Here is a 15,246-nt window from a genome sequence, read left to right on the forward strand (position 1 = left end):
CTTGCGTGTCTGCGACGTGACTGTGTACTGTCATGCCGCGTTGCAGGGGGCAGGGCTGGGTTGCCGGGAGACACAGTGGTGGGTTATTTTTAGGGAGCAATCCCCCTAAAAACTTGCCCAGTGGGTAGCGCTAACTAATAAAAAACCACACCACTTGAAGGGGTTGAGGGCAGGTCAGACACAATTCTTTTTGACGTCCCCCCCGGCAGCTCCCTGGGAGGGCTAACATCTGCCTTGGCACTTGATGTGCCATTTTTGTACATGCAATAGATCAGGGAGTTGCTGGAGGAGTTCAAGGGAAATCGGCTGCACATACGATTTATTAAATCATGGAGACAGATTTGGTGGAGAGAAACAACTGTCATTTTTCAAATTTAGCCTAATAGGCACTTTGGGGCAGAATTAAGCTTGGTGAAGTGATAAAGTGACTGGGACTTTATCACAAAACAATCAGCTCCTTCTTATATTATTTACGATTACATTCATTTTATTTTATGACAAATAATAATAAGATAATATACATCCCTTCAGCCAAACCCCACTACTAAGTGCCTAAGACAAGATAGACACAGAAATGGACACAGTTTAAAAATGTTGGTAATGACTAGAGTAGCCTCTATATAAACAGACTGAGGCTTTCAAAAAATGAGGAACAGTGCATATTGCACATCCAACGATCCAGCGATGCTGGCAGACCTCACGGCGTGATCCTTCTTTTTTTTGGTGTTCCTGTTTGTCCTGAGATATATTTCTCTGGCAGCTGTCTTTTGGCCCCCATTTCTCTCATTACTTTTGAAAATGTCTCTGAGATGTCTTTCCTCCTCAACGCCCACCTCTCTCCTCTACTTTCTTCTTGCTACACCATCTATCTTCTCCTCCAGCCTCTCATTTACCACATTAACAATGTAGTGCAGTGGTTCCCAATCTGTGTGCCTAGGCACCCTGGGGTGCCTCAGGACACTTGCAGGGGTGCCTCGGGTTGGTGGATCAGGATCAATTCATATTATTTATGGTCAATGTACCAGGCAAAACCAGTGGTTGTGGCTGCCAATCATAATATATGTGGACAAACAGAAGCAAATCCTGTCCCTCACCAGATAACTGTGACATACTGTATAAACACAATGCAATGAATTTCTCGATAAGAAGCATTTGGCCTAGGGGTGCCTTCAAAATATTTTGATGCTCTAGGGCGCCGTGATTCAAAAAAGTTTGGGAAACCCTGGTGTAGTGTATTTCTGATAAATTTAAGGTTATCTTTATTAAAAAAAAAAAAAACATTGCTTTTCTTTCTAAAATAAGGAAATATCTACAGTATGTGATTCTAAACTTTTGAACTGGCTTGGGCATGTCTTGGCATCTACAAAGTACTTTATGACATCACAATGCATAGAACACAACTATTATGATACTAGGTGTTTCATTGCGCCCTACGGGAGCTCTTCACACCGTCGTAAGGGGCTACGCCCCATTAAAATTATAAATATATTTTAATGTGAATTATGTTTGTTATTTGTGGATGAATGTGTTTAATTTTGGGTGGGGCGGATGGTGTTGGCGGGAAGGGGTGTGTTGGGTTAGGGATTTTGGTGGTGTGTCTGCGTGTTGACCTGGGAAGTGTGTCAGTGAGTAATGAGTACACCTGTGTGTCTGCGCTGTGACCTGGGAAGTGTCAGTGAGTAATGAGTACACCTGTGTGTCTGCGTGTTGACCTGGGAAGTGTGTCAGTGAGTAATGAGTACACCTGTGTGTCTGCGCGGTGACCTGGGAAGTATGTTAGTGAGTAATGAGTACACCTGTGTGTCTGTGCGGTGACGTGGGAAGTGTGTCAGTGAGTAATGAGTACACCTGTGTGTCTCCTCGGTGACCTGGGAAGTGACAGTGAGTGATGAGTACACCTGTGTGTCTGCGTGGTGACGTGGGAAGTGTGTCAGTGAGTAATGAGTACACCTGTGTGTCTGCGTGGTGACCTGGGAAGTGTCAGTGAGTAATGAGTACACCTGTGTGTCTGCGGTGTGATGAGGGAAGTGTGTCAGTGAGTAATGAGTACACCTGTGTGTCTGCGCAGTGATGAGGGAAGTGTGTCAGTGTGTAATGAGTACACCTGTGTGTCTGCAAGGTGAACTGGGAAGTGTGTCAGTGAGTATTGAGTACACCTGTTTGTCTGCGCTGTGATCTGGAAAGTATGTAAGTGAGTAATGAGTAGACCTGTGTCTGTGCTGTAACCTGGGAAGTGTCCGTGAGTAATTACACCTGTGTGTCTGCGCTGTGACCTGGGAAGTGTGTCGGTGAGTAATAAGTACACCTATGTGTCTGCGCTGTGACCTGGGAAGTGTGTCAGTGAGTAAAGAGTACACCTGTGTGTCTGCGCTGTGACCTGGGAAGTGTGTCAGTGAGTAATGAGTACACCTGTGTGTCTGCGCGGTGACCTGGGAAGTATGTTAGTGAGTAATGAGTACACCTGTGTGTCTGCGCGGTGACCTGGGAAGTATGTTAGTGAGTAATGAGTACACCTGTGTGTCTGCGCGGTGACCTGGGAAGTATGTTAGTGAGTAATGAGTACACCTGTGTGTCTGTGCTGTGACCTGGGAAGTGTGTCAGTGAGTAATGAGTACACCTGTGTGTCTGTGCTGTGACCTGGGAAGTGTGTTAGTGAGAAATGAGTACACCTGTGTGTCTGCGCGGTGACCTGGGAAGTATGTAAGTGAGTAATGAGTACACCTGTGTGTCTGCGCGGTGACCTGGGAAGTATGTTAGTGAGTAATGAGTACACCTGTGTGTCTGCGCTGTGACCTGGGAAGTGTGTCAGTGAGTAATGAGTACACCTGTGTGTCTGCGCTGTGACCTGGGAAGTGGATCAGTGAGTAATGAGTACACTTGTGTGTCTGCGCTGTGACCTGGGAAGTGTGTCAGTGAGTAATGAGTACACCTGTGTGTCTGCGCTGTGACCTGGGAAGTGGATCAGTGAGTAATGAGTACACCTGTGTGTCTGCGCTGTGACCTGGGTAGTATATTAGTGAATAATGAGTACACCTGTGTGTCTGTGCAGTGACCTGGGAAGTGTGTCAGTGAGTAATGAGTACACCTGTGTGTTTGCCCGGTGACCTGGGATGTGTGTCAGTGAGTAATGAGTACACCTGTGTGTTTGCCTGGTGACCTGGGAAGTGTGTCAGTGAGTAATGAGTACACCTGTGTGTGTCTGCCCGGTGACCTTGCTGCTGTGTGCAGGCAGGCAGGGGGGGGGGGGGGGGGTGTGCCAGGGGTGGGTGTGCAGGACGGTGGGGTGTGCAGGTCGGGGGGGGGGGGGGGGAGCGGGTTGCCCCATCGATGCTGGCTGAGCTACATGTGTCTGTGAGTATTATAGGTGTGTGGTATTGCGGGGGGTGTAGTGCAGGCAGGCAGGGACCAATATGTGTGTATTATCTCTTATATATTAGGCTACATGTGTGTGTGTATTATGTGTGGTGTGTGTGTATGAGGCTGGGTGGGGGGTGGAGTTTCATGTGTGACCCTGTCCAGCGTTATACACACACTCTCAGGATGATTGACACATGTAGCCAAATATATAAGAGATCATAATGCCCAAACAGAGGTTATAAATAAGAGTGCTCAAAGCTGCTGGTCCTCATTCTGCTGCAGCCTCTTAAGAAGATAAGTCACAGTCTAGAGAAGTCACAGCGGAAATTCATTTCACGAGAGTGTCCAAAGTAGTCACAGCTGACATGCCTGTTGCTCAAATATCAGCAATACCACACTGGCCTCAGTATCGGCCTGTGGTACCTAAACATCTGGTGCATAAGCACCCAAAATCTGAGTGGATCTCACTCTACCCAGAGGCCACTTACCCGACCATGGTCAAGGCCAAGCCAACGACCACGGTCAAGGCCAAGCCAGCAACCACAATCAAGGCCAAGCCGGTAGACCTGGTCAAGCACAAGCCGGCAGAACGATCCAAGGCGGAAGACCCAGCCAAGGTCATTAACAAGCCGGGAGAACGATCCAAGCCTGCAGACCCATTCAAGTACAAGCCGGGAGACCCATTCAAGTACAAGCCGGCAGACCCATTCAAGTACATGCCGGCTGACCCATTCAAGTACATGCTGGCAGACCCACGCATGAGCAAGCTGGCAGACCCGTTCAAGTACAAGCAGGCAGACCCATTCAAGTACATGCCAGCAGACCCATTCAAGTACATGCCAGCAGACCCGGTCAAAACCAAGCCGGCAGACCGATTCAAGACCAAGCCGGCAGACCGATTCAAGACCAAGCCGGCCGACCCGGTCAAAGCCAAGCCGGCAGAGCCGGTCAAAACCAAGCCGGCAGACTCTTTCAAGGCCAAACCGGCAGAAGCAGCAATGGCCAAGCTGGAATACCGATTCAAGACCAAGCAGGACGACCCGGTCAATGCTCTCAAATGCCCACCCCTGTCTGTGACTGATTGCCCAGCCGAGCAGGTTCCCCCTGGCTCGTCCAGGTCAAGGGTCTCCAAATTTCTGAAACGTTGTGGGTGCTGCGTGAGTTAGGTGACAACAGACTCCTGCAAAATAAAAACTAGCTAAAACTATCTATGCTATCACTATCCTATGCTATTCTGTGCTATGCTTAGTTATGCTATGGTAAGGCTACGGTCTTAGTATAGCATAGCTAAGTACAGCATAGAACACTATGCTACGCTATCCTATGCTATGCTTAGCTATGCTATAATAAGGCTATGGTCTTAGTAAAGCATAGCTAAGCACAGCATAGAATTACATAGCACAGTCCCCCCCCCCCCCCACCTGATGAGGTCACCTTGACGTGGTAGGTGGGCTCACATTTATGTGCCAAGAACCTCAATCCTCAATGTCCCCTGTGTTATTGTTATTGGCCTACTGTATGTGCCTAGTGCTGTACACCTGCATTGTCTTTATTTTCTGGCTGAGCTCTGCTTTTATTCCCTCTGTGACATCATTATGGCATCATGGGTAATGTACGAGGGAATGAGGGCTTGTCCTGGGGTTTGGTGACTTCACATGAAAACTATTCTTAAACCCAGCCTGTAACTTGACAGTTTGGAGCTGACTGGCCGGTAATAAAGTACCAGCCACTTTATCACTTCACAGAGCTTGATAAATCTGCCCCTTTATCTCTCTCTTCTAGATAGTAGTGCAATCTGAGCGCTGTGGGAGAGATGGTGGTAAGTGTCACTTGTGATAACCAGCACTATTTGACACAACCTTGACATGTATGATAGCAGATAACATAGAGAACAATAACTTTTATCAAACGATTTTGCCTTAATCATACTATTGTAAGGCAACAGAAAAACATTCAGACTTATTACAAAATGTGCAGCGGTCTTTTTAGGATTGATTTTAATATTAATTTCTAGCCCTTTCCAGACAAGTTTGACCACTTTACAGCTCACAATGTTGTTTTCATTCAATTTAGGCCAAGGACTGCAGCAAGCTGGCTGGTTATTAATATTTTAGGTACTTGTGTATTATCACGGCACCCATCGCATCGCATCGAATAGCACTAAATATGGTATGCGATGGTATGCAATGTGATTTCTGCGTGAAAAAGCACGAATGTACAATTAAATATCGCATTGCATTGCAAGCCAGCAAATGGCATGCAATGCGATGGCATGCGATTTTTAATTGTACAAGCACCCTGATGCAATGCACCCATTTTACAATGTTAAATTCCCCAGAATGTTAAATCCCCCCCATTGTCAACGCAACCCCCACTATCAACAGCAACCCGAAGTGTGGCGAGCGCACTTGGGGTTTGGTGGCTCGCTGTGCTTGCCACATTATCTAAAATCAATTCCACTCCGACGTGGATAGTGGGGGTATGAAAAGGTCAGAAGACGCGTACCGCCGCCCCTCGCGGGCTCGCTGCGCTCGCCACTCTTCGGGTAGGCGTTGATAGTGGGGGTGGCGTTGACAATGGGGGTGCATTTAACATTGTAAGCACCCATCAGGGTGCTTGTACAATTAGAAATCGCATCTGATCGCATCGCATGCATTGCATGCCGCTATATTGCATGCGATGCGATGCAGTATTTATCAACATCGTGGGGGCCGTGATAATACACAAGTACCATATTTTATACTAGACGACAGAGCCTCGGCACAAACAGATGGTAGTTTGTTACATATCTGCCTCACAGCAGTGGGATTAATGAATGGTGATGCAAGATGGAATTGTCCCTGGGCCCACCCACCCACCCGTAACTTGTAAAAAAAGGACACGCACATTGCACACTTGAACACAAACCAGTCATTTCAGTCAGAAGGACTGCCAAACCTGTGAATGTAATGACTGTTTCCTTCGGCCCCCACAATGAAAGAAGCAATGCTCAAAATAGCGCATAATAATAATAATAAGAATCTCAAGAAAAAAGAGGCGCAAGGTGGAATTGTCCCTGGAAATGGTTGTAATAGGACATTTGCACTTCACAAACCAGTCATTTCAGCCAGAGGGACTGACAAACCTGTGACTGTAATGACTGGATCATTTGGGCCCCCACAATAAGGTACAGACTGACTGATGTCATCATTCACCATCCTAATCTTCACTCTCATCAGTGTGTACATCCTTGGAATCATCATCATCACCACATAATATCAGTTCATCACTGCTGGAATCCTCCATGAGTGATGTCTGCGTTTTGCGATGGAATTGGTGAGAGAGGTCTTCATCGTGAAATTTGTAGTTCATTTTTTTGAACATAATTTTTTCAATATTTTGAAGAAGTAGCCTCCGACGATGATCACTCACAAGGTTCCCAGCAGTGCTGAACACTCTCTCCAAGTACACACTGGAGGGTGGGCAGCTTAAGTAATATAAACCAGCCTGTACATGGGCCTCCATATTGCCTTTTTTCTTTCCAGTATGTGAAAGGACTCTCTAACATGCCTACAATGGCGCTGTCCTGAAAATAGTCCTCCACTAACCTCTGCATGGTGACCGTATCTGATGGAGTAGTGAAGCTAGAGGTGTCACTGATACTGGTCAAATCACTTAGACCCGACCAGATGTCCAAAAAAGGTGTTTTTGTGGACTGCTTTTCACCCCCACTAGATGGTTTTGGAAAATGCAGTTTTTTACGGGCAGATTCTTGCGAAATTGAAGGAGGAGACGTCACTTCAGCTGCCAACTTGCTCTCCGGGAGCTCTTTGTATGTCGTAATATCTGTGTCAGTTGGAATGAAAGACACAGCATAGGACTTGAACCTCCGATCAAGCACAGTTGCCAAAATGTAGTGTTCTGCTCTCAACATATTGGCAAACCGTGTATCCTGTCGACGACAAAAAAGGACTTGATCTACAAGTCCAGCATATTTTGCGCATTGGGCGTAGTTTGATCTTCTCCTTCAATTTTGCAAATTGATTCTCCATAAGCCTAATGAAGGGAACCACCTGGCTCAAACTAGCAGTCTCGGCACTCACTTCACAGGTGGCTACTTCAAAGGGTTTCAGCACCTTGCACAGCACAGAAATTAGTTTTTAATGTGCTGGGCTAAGGTACAACTCCCCCTCCTCTCCGAAAGCGGTATGTAACTTAGTAAAGCCGGTGATACAAAGAGTAGCCTGCCAAGTATGAATGAGCTGGTGATACTTGCTAGATCCCACTGCTGCTGCTGCAAGAGGGGATTTAACCACCCAGTGGGCTGTCACAGTCATGTAATCCTTGGCCTGTCCACTGCCGCTTGTCCACATATCCATGGTTAAGTGGACATTGGCTCCAATCCCACTTTTCAGGTCATGGATTACTTTAGACTTAATGTCCCGGTAGAGCTCAGGAATGGCTTTCCGGATGAAATGGAACCGAGATGGAATCTGGTACCTGGGACACGCAGCCTCCGTTAATTGTGTGAAACCCACAGAATTGATGGCACATATCGGACGCACATCCAATACTAACATGGCAGTCATGGCTTCAGTGATCTGCTGTGCCACTGGGTGAGAACTGACATACTTGTTTTTCCTCGCTAAACACTGCTGAACAGTCAGTTGTTTTTTCAAAGTAGTATAATGGGTTTTCTTGGGACATTTCTGGGATGAAGAACTACCCCCAGCAGCAGCAGTAACAGAAGACATTGCGATCAAGAATTCTTCTGCAGAATCCTGGAAAGGGGAGGATTCTTCTAGCACAATAGTAGTATCAGAAGAACCATCCCTGGTCATTACTGAGGATACTTAGTTTGAGAGTGAGGGTGTTGGTAGTGGAGATCACAAGTGGTGGGGTCCACTAAAGAGAAGGGACACATTTGATGCTAGACTGCTTCTTGATGTTAAGTTTTCTGCATCAATTTTGGAACCCTCCCTATACTTCCCATGTGCTCGCTGCAAATGACGTAATAGGGTAGATGTTCTGAGATGCTTAACGTCCTTACCTCGACTTATTTTGTTTCCACAAAGGCTACAGATGGCTTGGCAAATGTTTTCTGAATTAGTGTGAAAATAATTCCACACATAAGACGTGCATTTGTTGGTCCTATGACCAGGCATGACAATGGCAGTCTCATCGTGCCCAACAGGTTCCACTTGTGCCTCATTTACACACACAACATCCTCATCCTCAATAATATCCGATTCCTCAGTAGTGCCATCGTCTGTTACACAAGTCAACCCCTCATCCTCTTGCTGTAACTCGACGGGAGTGGAAGGGGTAGAGGAATGCGGCTTCTCTGAGAGATTAGACTCACACGTAGGACTCAAGGACACACTTGGACTCCCCTCAGTGCTTTGTGACAATTCTGTTCCTAGACGCACAGTTTGTTTTGCAGACTTAGGGGCGCATTTATCAACATATTGCGATGCCGGCGCAGTGGCATCGCCGGACATCGCATTGCGGTGTTGAAGTACACCGCCTGGATGTATGATTAAAAGGGCGCAGGGACAGGGCTCCGAAAGGAGCCCATCCCTACGAAGCCCTGACCCGGAAGCTGGGGTGTCTGCGCATGCGCGGTTATGCGCTGACCGCCGCCGACCCCTCTGACCACACTGCCCCGCTCGGCAGTGCGATCCGGCAGCCATAGGCTACAATGGGCTATCGCCATCCCAGAATGTCAACCCCATGTCAACCTTTTGACTGACGACCTTCTCCATGTCGACATAATGACCTGTCGACCTAACCCTGGCATTGGCATCCCTACCCATAACTTACTCGGCCAGTGCAATAGAAACAAGCTGATTGAGGCCAGAGCTGACGTCACACACCCTCCCACCTGGGCACACCTGCGGTTTCTCTGACGCTCCCAGTAAACATCTGGTAACTACCCACAATGCTGGCTTCCTGTTAATCAACTTGTGTATAGTAAGCGATTGGATTTTATCGCACCATGCCCTCGCATATGTGTACTACGAGTCATGCGCATGCCCACTTATTCCATAATCACCCAGTCCTGCAAACTCGCAGCTGTGCAATCAGTGCTGAATAACCCGCTAAGCGAGGAACAACACGCAGTTATTTTAGATACAGTAAACAACAACAACAAAAACTGCACTTATATTCTGGGTGCATGAGGGTCTCAGGGGCAGAGTTATTAAGCATGAAGTAGAGATAAACTGGAGATAACGTAAAAGGAGAAAAAGCACCAGCCAATCAACTCCCAACTGTCATTTTCAAACACAGTTCATTGGCTGGTGCTTTATCTCCTTTTGCCTTATATCCAGTTTATCTCCAGTTTATCTCTTCTCCAAGCTTAATAAATCTGCCCCTCAATTACCATTCGACACAAATATGTATAATAATCTAGATGTATTAAAACAAATAATATTTTTCTATAAATTGCAGGTGGCCACCTAACCTAAAAGACCAATAACACAATGAATGAATTTGACAAAAAAAAAAAAAGGATTGCTTAATAATAACATACAAGTAATGTCAATTTTATAAAAGAAAATGTTAAACTCTATGGACCCAAACTGAGTTAGGCCACGCTTATATATTTCACTATTTTGCAGGAAATAATGTCCCGAACAGAGATGAGATGAAAACACACGGTTAGTTCCTTAAATGATGATTATATAATTATATTTATTATTATTGACAGATTCTTAGTGCATACATATACAGATAGCGCATACATTTTCTGCAGCGCTTTACAGAGAATATTTAAACACTCTGCACCAGTGGAGTTTACAATCTATATTCCCTACCACATGTACATGCACACACAGGCATTCTAGGGTTAATTTTGTTGGGAGCCAATTAGCCTACCAGTATATTTTGGGATTGCGGGAGGAAACTGGAGTACCCCGAGGAAACCCACGCAAGAACGGGGAGAATATACAAACTCCGCACAGTTAGGGCCATGGTGGGGATCGAACCCATGACCCTAGCGCTGTGAGGCGGTAATGCTAACCATTACACCAGCCCAATGTATCCACTTTTGTTACACTATACCGTGTTTGGATGTAAAGTGCTCGCCGTTTCTCCAGGGACCAGTCCACACGCTGCTACGCGGTATTAGGCTGTTATTCTTGTTGTGTTTTACGGGGAGTTGGGAGGGCTACAGTCGCGTGTAAAGCTGGTGGCAGTAATGTTCTGCTTCCCTCTGCCCTACAACCCACTGTCAACGCCGGATGGTGAAAGGTACAGACCAAGGAGCATATACTATTAGCGGTGATAACGAGATTCACAAAATACGATTCACACAAAAATTATCGCACTTATTGCCCCAAAAAGCCGCTTATCTTATTTGAAAATGCAAAGTGCTAAGCAGCTAAAAATGCAGGTGAAAATGGGGAGATCAGCCTGTTCCCCCAGATGGCAAAATAACATAGGATAGCACAATATAGAAGTATATTAGAGGGCATAATAAAAATATTTTGGGGATTTAAACAGTTTAAAATGGCTGCAATCTTCATTTTGAAAAAAAAAAAACACTGCAAAAAAAAGATTGTGGCAAGCTTTCCTGTGTATATTAAATGCTCTCCTAAAATTTGGGGTACATGAAAATGGGTATAAGTATATATTGGGATCAGTTAAAGACACTTTCAAAAACCACTGATTGCTCCACCTGCAAGCCTAAAAACACTTGTCTTTATAAAGCACCCCAATAAACCTGCCCCATACCTTGCACCCCCATTTCCATCACTTTGCACTTTTTCACCCCAAAACTGAGACCTTATTATTGTCTAATTAAAACCTTTAAAGTTGCCCGACCTTGTGGACCCCATTAGCTATTAACTTATACCAAAAAGGAGTTAAAGAGAAAGGATTAACCCAGGGTAGGCTAATATCAAGGGATGGGAATCTCTGTAGTATTCGTAATAATTGGGAAAACAGGAATCCTACACTCATACACCAGATGGTGAAGATACTGATATAGGAATAAAATGAACCTCTTTAGGTGTTGTTATAATTAGCCTGACCATTGGCATATTTTTTTCATGCATGTTCAGGGGCGGCGAGTCTGACTAAGGACTGCGGGTAAAAAGTAAATAAATGGATAACTGTTATAAAGTATAAATTTTAAGAATTTGGTGGAAGATCATGGAATAACGGGATTGATAGAATAAACTAAAGCAGAGCAGAATGAATAACGCAGCCCTTTGTCGATAAGCTTTTTATATATATGTCTGAATGTCATATGTCTGTAACTGTTGACCACAGAAAGTGGCGAATGTAATGATCTGCATTTTGGAAAATAAATAAAAAGTATTTGTAAAAAAAAAAAAAAACCTTTAAAGTGCCTAAATAGTAATATAGGGGGTGGCCACAGAGTTATAATCCAAGCCATAACATTTTTACCCCAAAATAGGGATCCTCCCCAACTTTTCATCTTCTCAGTGTAGGTGAAGAGACGCGTGATAAACCCTATGGACTATTATCACATGCGAATAATAGGATAGCTGCCATAAAGTAGTTTAGGAAATAAGAGGCGTTTTTGCTATTTTTAATGGGAAAACTGGTTCTTGCTGATAAAAGAATATTCCATCTACAATATTTATACAGGGTATAATTGTTGCAATGATCCACTTACATGGTACGCATGGCATGTCCCCCTATCCGTTACTTATTGCAATGTACCAGATGGATCCTTTCTCCATATAGTATGATATAGAAAGCTCATAACATACCCTCTAACATCTGAAGAGCAAAAACCAGTACAAATGTGGAAAGGAGGCGTGGTCATGGGTAGGTGGCGTGTGAAAGGAGGCGTGGTCATGAGTGGCCACACCCCCTTTCCTATACTTACAAAGGACAGTTGGAGACCCCAAAAAAGGTACAGGCAATAAAAGAAACGGTACTGTAGAAACGGTACTGTACCTGTGAAAAAGGTACAGTTGGAGGGTATGTCATAGTCAAGCTACTGTAGACCTCATGTCATCTTTTCTGGTCCTTGCCCTGGTTTTAGAGACATCATATAACTGTAAGGACTGGAAGTTTTAGTGGCAAGAAGTACTGGATGTAAACTACTTATGCTTTGGAATGTAAATAATCAGGACCTCACCCTTATTAATCAGGACCTGCCACTACATACTGTAATACAAGCTTTATCAACAGAGGTGTGCCACATGTGGAATTAGGTTATACACACAAATGCCCCATCAGCAGTCCAGACAACCCCCGCTCTGCTCTCAGATGTATCCCAGAGACCTTCAGCAAACTGCAAATCAGAAACAATAAAACATCCCAAAAATGGCAAACTGTGTTTGGTTTTATTGGGTAAAACATTTATCTTGTAATGATTAAGGAGTTTCCCCTTCTGGAACTGTTTGTATGGTGTGTACAGTATCACAAACAAATGAGCAGTGAATTCTGGCAGGTACAGGCCCAGGGACACGTGGGGGGGGGGGGGGCACAAGGTTCAGGGGCCTTGAGAATCTACCACAAAAACTGGGGCTGCAATGCCCAAGGGCTGCCTACAAAAGTAAGAATTACGGGGCAGCATGAATGGTGTTGTGGTTGGCATTGGTGCCTCACAGTCATGAATCATGGGTTCGATTCCCACCATTGCCCTAACTGTGTGTATATTCTCCCCGTACTTGCGTGGGTTTACTCCGGGTACTCCGGTTTCCTCACAAAAATATACCAGGGTTGCCAACCCTCCCGGAATGGCTGGGAGGGTCCCGGAAATCGGGTCCCCCGGAAAGGGGGGCAACCCTCCCGCATATCCCCCCATCACCCGGGAACCCCCACCCGGAGGGGGGGTCCGCGGGTCAAATGACGTGGTCGCGTCATTTTAGCCCCGCCCCCCGCAGTGCAATGACTGAAATACCGACATTGCACTGCGGGGGGCGGGGCTAAAATGAAGTGTTTGCCATAGCCACGCCCCGACAGAGCAGCCTGTATGTGGCTCCACCCCTGAACCGCCCTTTCCCCTCCCGGTGATGACCCCGCCCCCCTACTTTAGTGAGCTGACTGGCTGCCCTCTCCCGGAGGGAGGGCAGAGTAAAAGTCGGCAACTATGAAATATACTGGTAGTTAATTGGCTTCCAACAGAAATTAACCCAAGAGTGAATGTGTGTGTGTGTGTAGATGTGGTAGGGAATATAGATTGTAAGCTCCACTGGCGCAGAGACTGCAGAACATGTGTGCGCTATATAAGAAACTGTTCATAAATAATAAATAAAATAAATATACACATCTATACATATAGGGTACTTGTACAACTGTGAGCAGTTGAATGTGAGGAACAGAGGCTAATGATGCCCCTTTCAGACCGCACAAATTAAATAGTATATTGCCGTTTCTTTACCGTTTCAAAACGGTAATATGTGCGGTCTGAAAGGTCCAGAGTAAATTTACCGTTTTAAAATAACCGGTATTTTAAAACTGTAAAAAAGCAGGGTCCTACACGTTTCAGACCCGTTTTTTTTTTGCGGTCTGAACGGGTCTGAAACGGTACCCAGGCAGCAGTGAGCACTATTGGTCCCCAGTGCCTGCATATTTAATGAGCCGGCCGCTAATTACATATGCGCATATGTAATTATCCGCTCATTACATATGCGTATATGTAATGCACGGCCGGCTCAGTAAATATGCACTGCGCTGGTTCAGAGGGACCAGCGCAGAGGGGACCTGGCACAGAGGGGACCCCCCCCCCCAATGTGTTTAAGAAAACCCCCGTGCCTCGTGCCTTACGATCCCTGCTGTCGGCTTCTGCTCCTGTTGCGTTAAAAAAAGTGACTTTCGGAAAATGGCTGCCCCATAGGGAAGACTGTTTAAAAAAACTGTCTTTGGTATGGGGGCAGCCATTTTCCGAAAGTCACTTTTTTTATAAGCAGCAGGAGTCTGCACAGCTGGGATCCGCAAGGTATGAGGTACTGGCTGCACGGGGGGCTTGCTTAAACACATTGGGTGGGTGGGGGGGGGGGTGTTAGCCCTATTGGGGGGGGGGGGGGGTGTTAACTGTAACACGCTGCCCCACAGCGTGTTACGGGGGGGGGGGGTTGCTGAAGACCGCACTGGCTTTGATCCTGTATTTGTAAAAAAACGTCACTTAAACGGTAATATCCCATTTAAGAGATGCGGTGTGAAAGGGGTTTTACCTGGCAGACCCGTTTTTAGAAATGTTTCAAAATACCTGGTCAAAGCCAGTTTTGCGGTCTCAAAGCAGCATAAGTGGGGGGGCTCAGGTGCAATGGGGCAGATGTGCATTTCTGCACTTAACGCTAGTTAACTGGGGGAGGGGGTGTTATGTTTTCACACGTATTAACATCACACCCAACGTGCGTTAGGGACAGCCGGAGGGGCTGTCCCCTGCAATACCCTCCCCAGTAATTAGCGTCCGGGGCATTAAATCGTCCTGGCCGCTTCGCCAGCCACTTCGGCTACTCCCCTCCTTCCTCAGCCTGACTAACCTGGCATACATACATTCTGGATGTCAGCTGTCGATATTCCGGCGTCGGCACCCTGATGTGTTTCGATGTTCAGAACTTCAGACAGTAGTGAGGATGCTGCCGTCAGTTTACTAAACTCCACATCCTGACTTTTAGGATCCTGACCGCATCCCTATATATAACAGGCAACAGGAATTACAATGTGTGGCATAATGTGCAAGGGGCATTACAGTGTGTGGCATAATGTGCAAGGGGCATTACAGTGTGTGGCATAATGTGTAAGGGGCATTACGATGTGCAGCATAATGTGTATGGGGCATTATGGTGTGTGGCCAGTGGCGTAACTATGGAGGGTGCAGGGGATGCAGCTGCTATGGGGCCCGGCCGCTTGGGGGGCCCGAGTCCCAGCAGACACCTTCCCCTGCACCCATTAAACATTTATATTTTACTTTGAAAAGTA

This window comes from Crinia signifera, chromosome 2, assembly GCF_055691185.1.
Source record: "Crinia signifera chromosome 2, ASM5569118v1, whole genome shotgun sequence".
Taxonomy (NCBI): domain Eukaryota; kingdom Metazoa; phylum Chordata; class Amphibia; order Anura; family Myobatrachidae; genus Crinia; species Crinia signifera.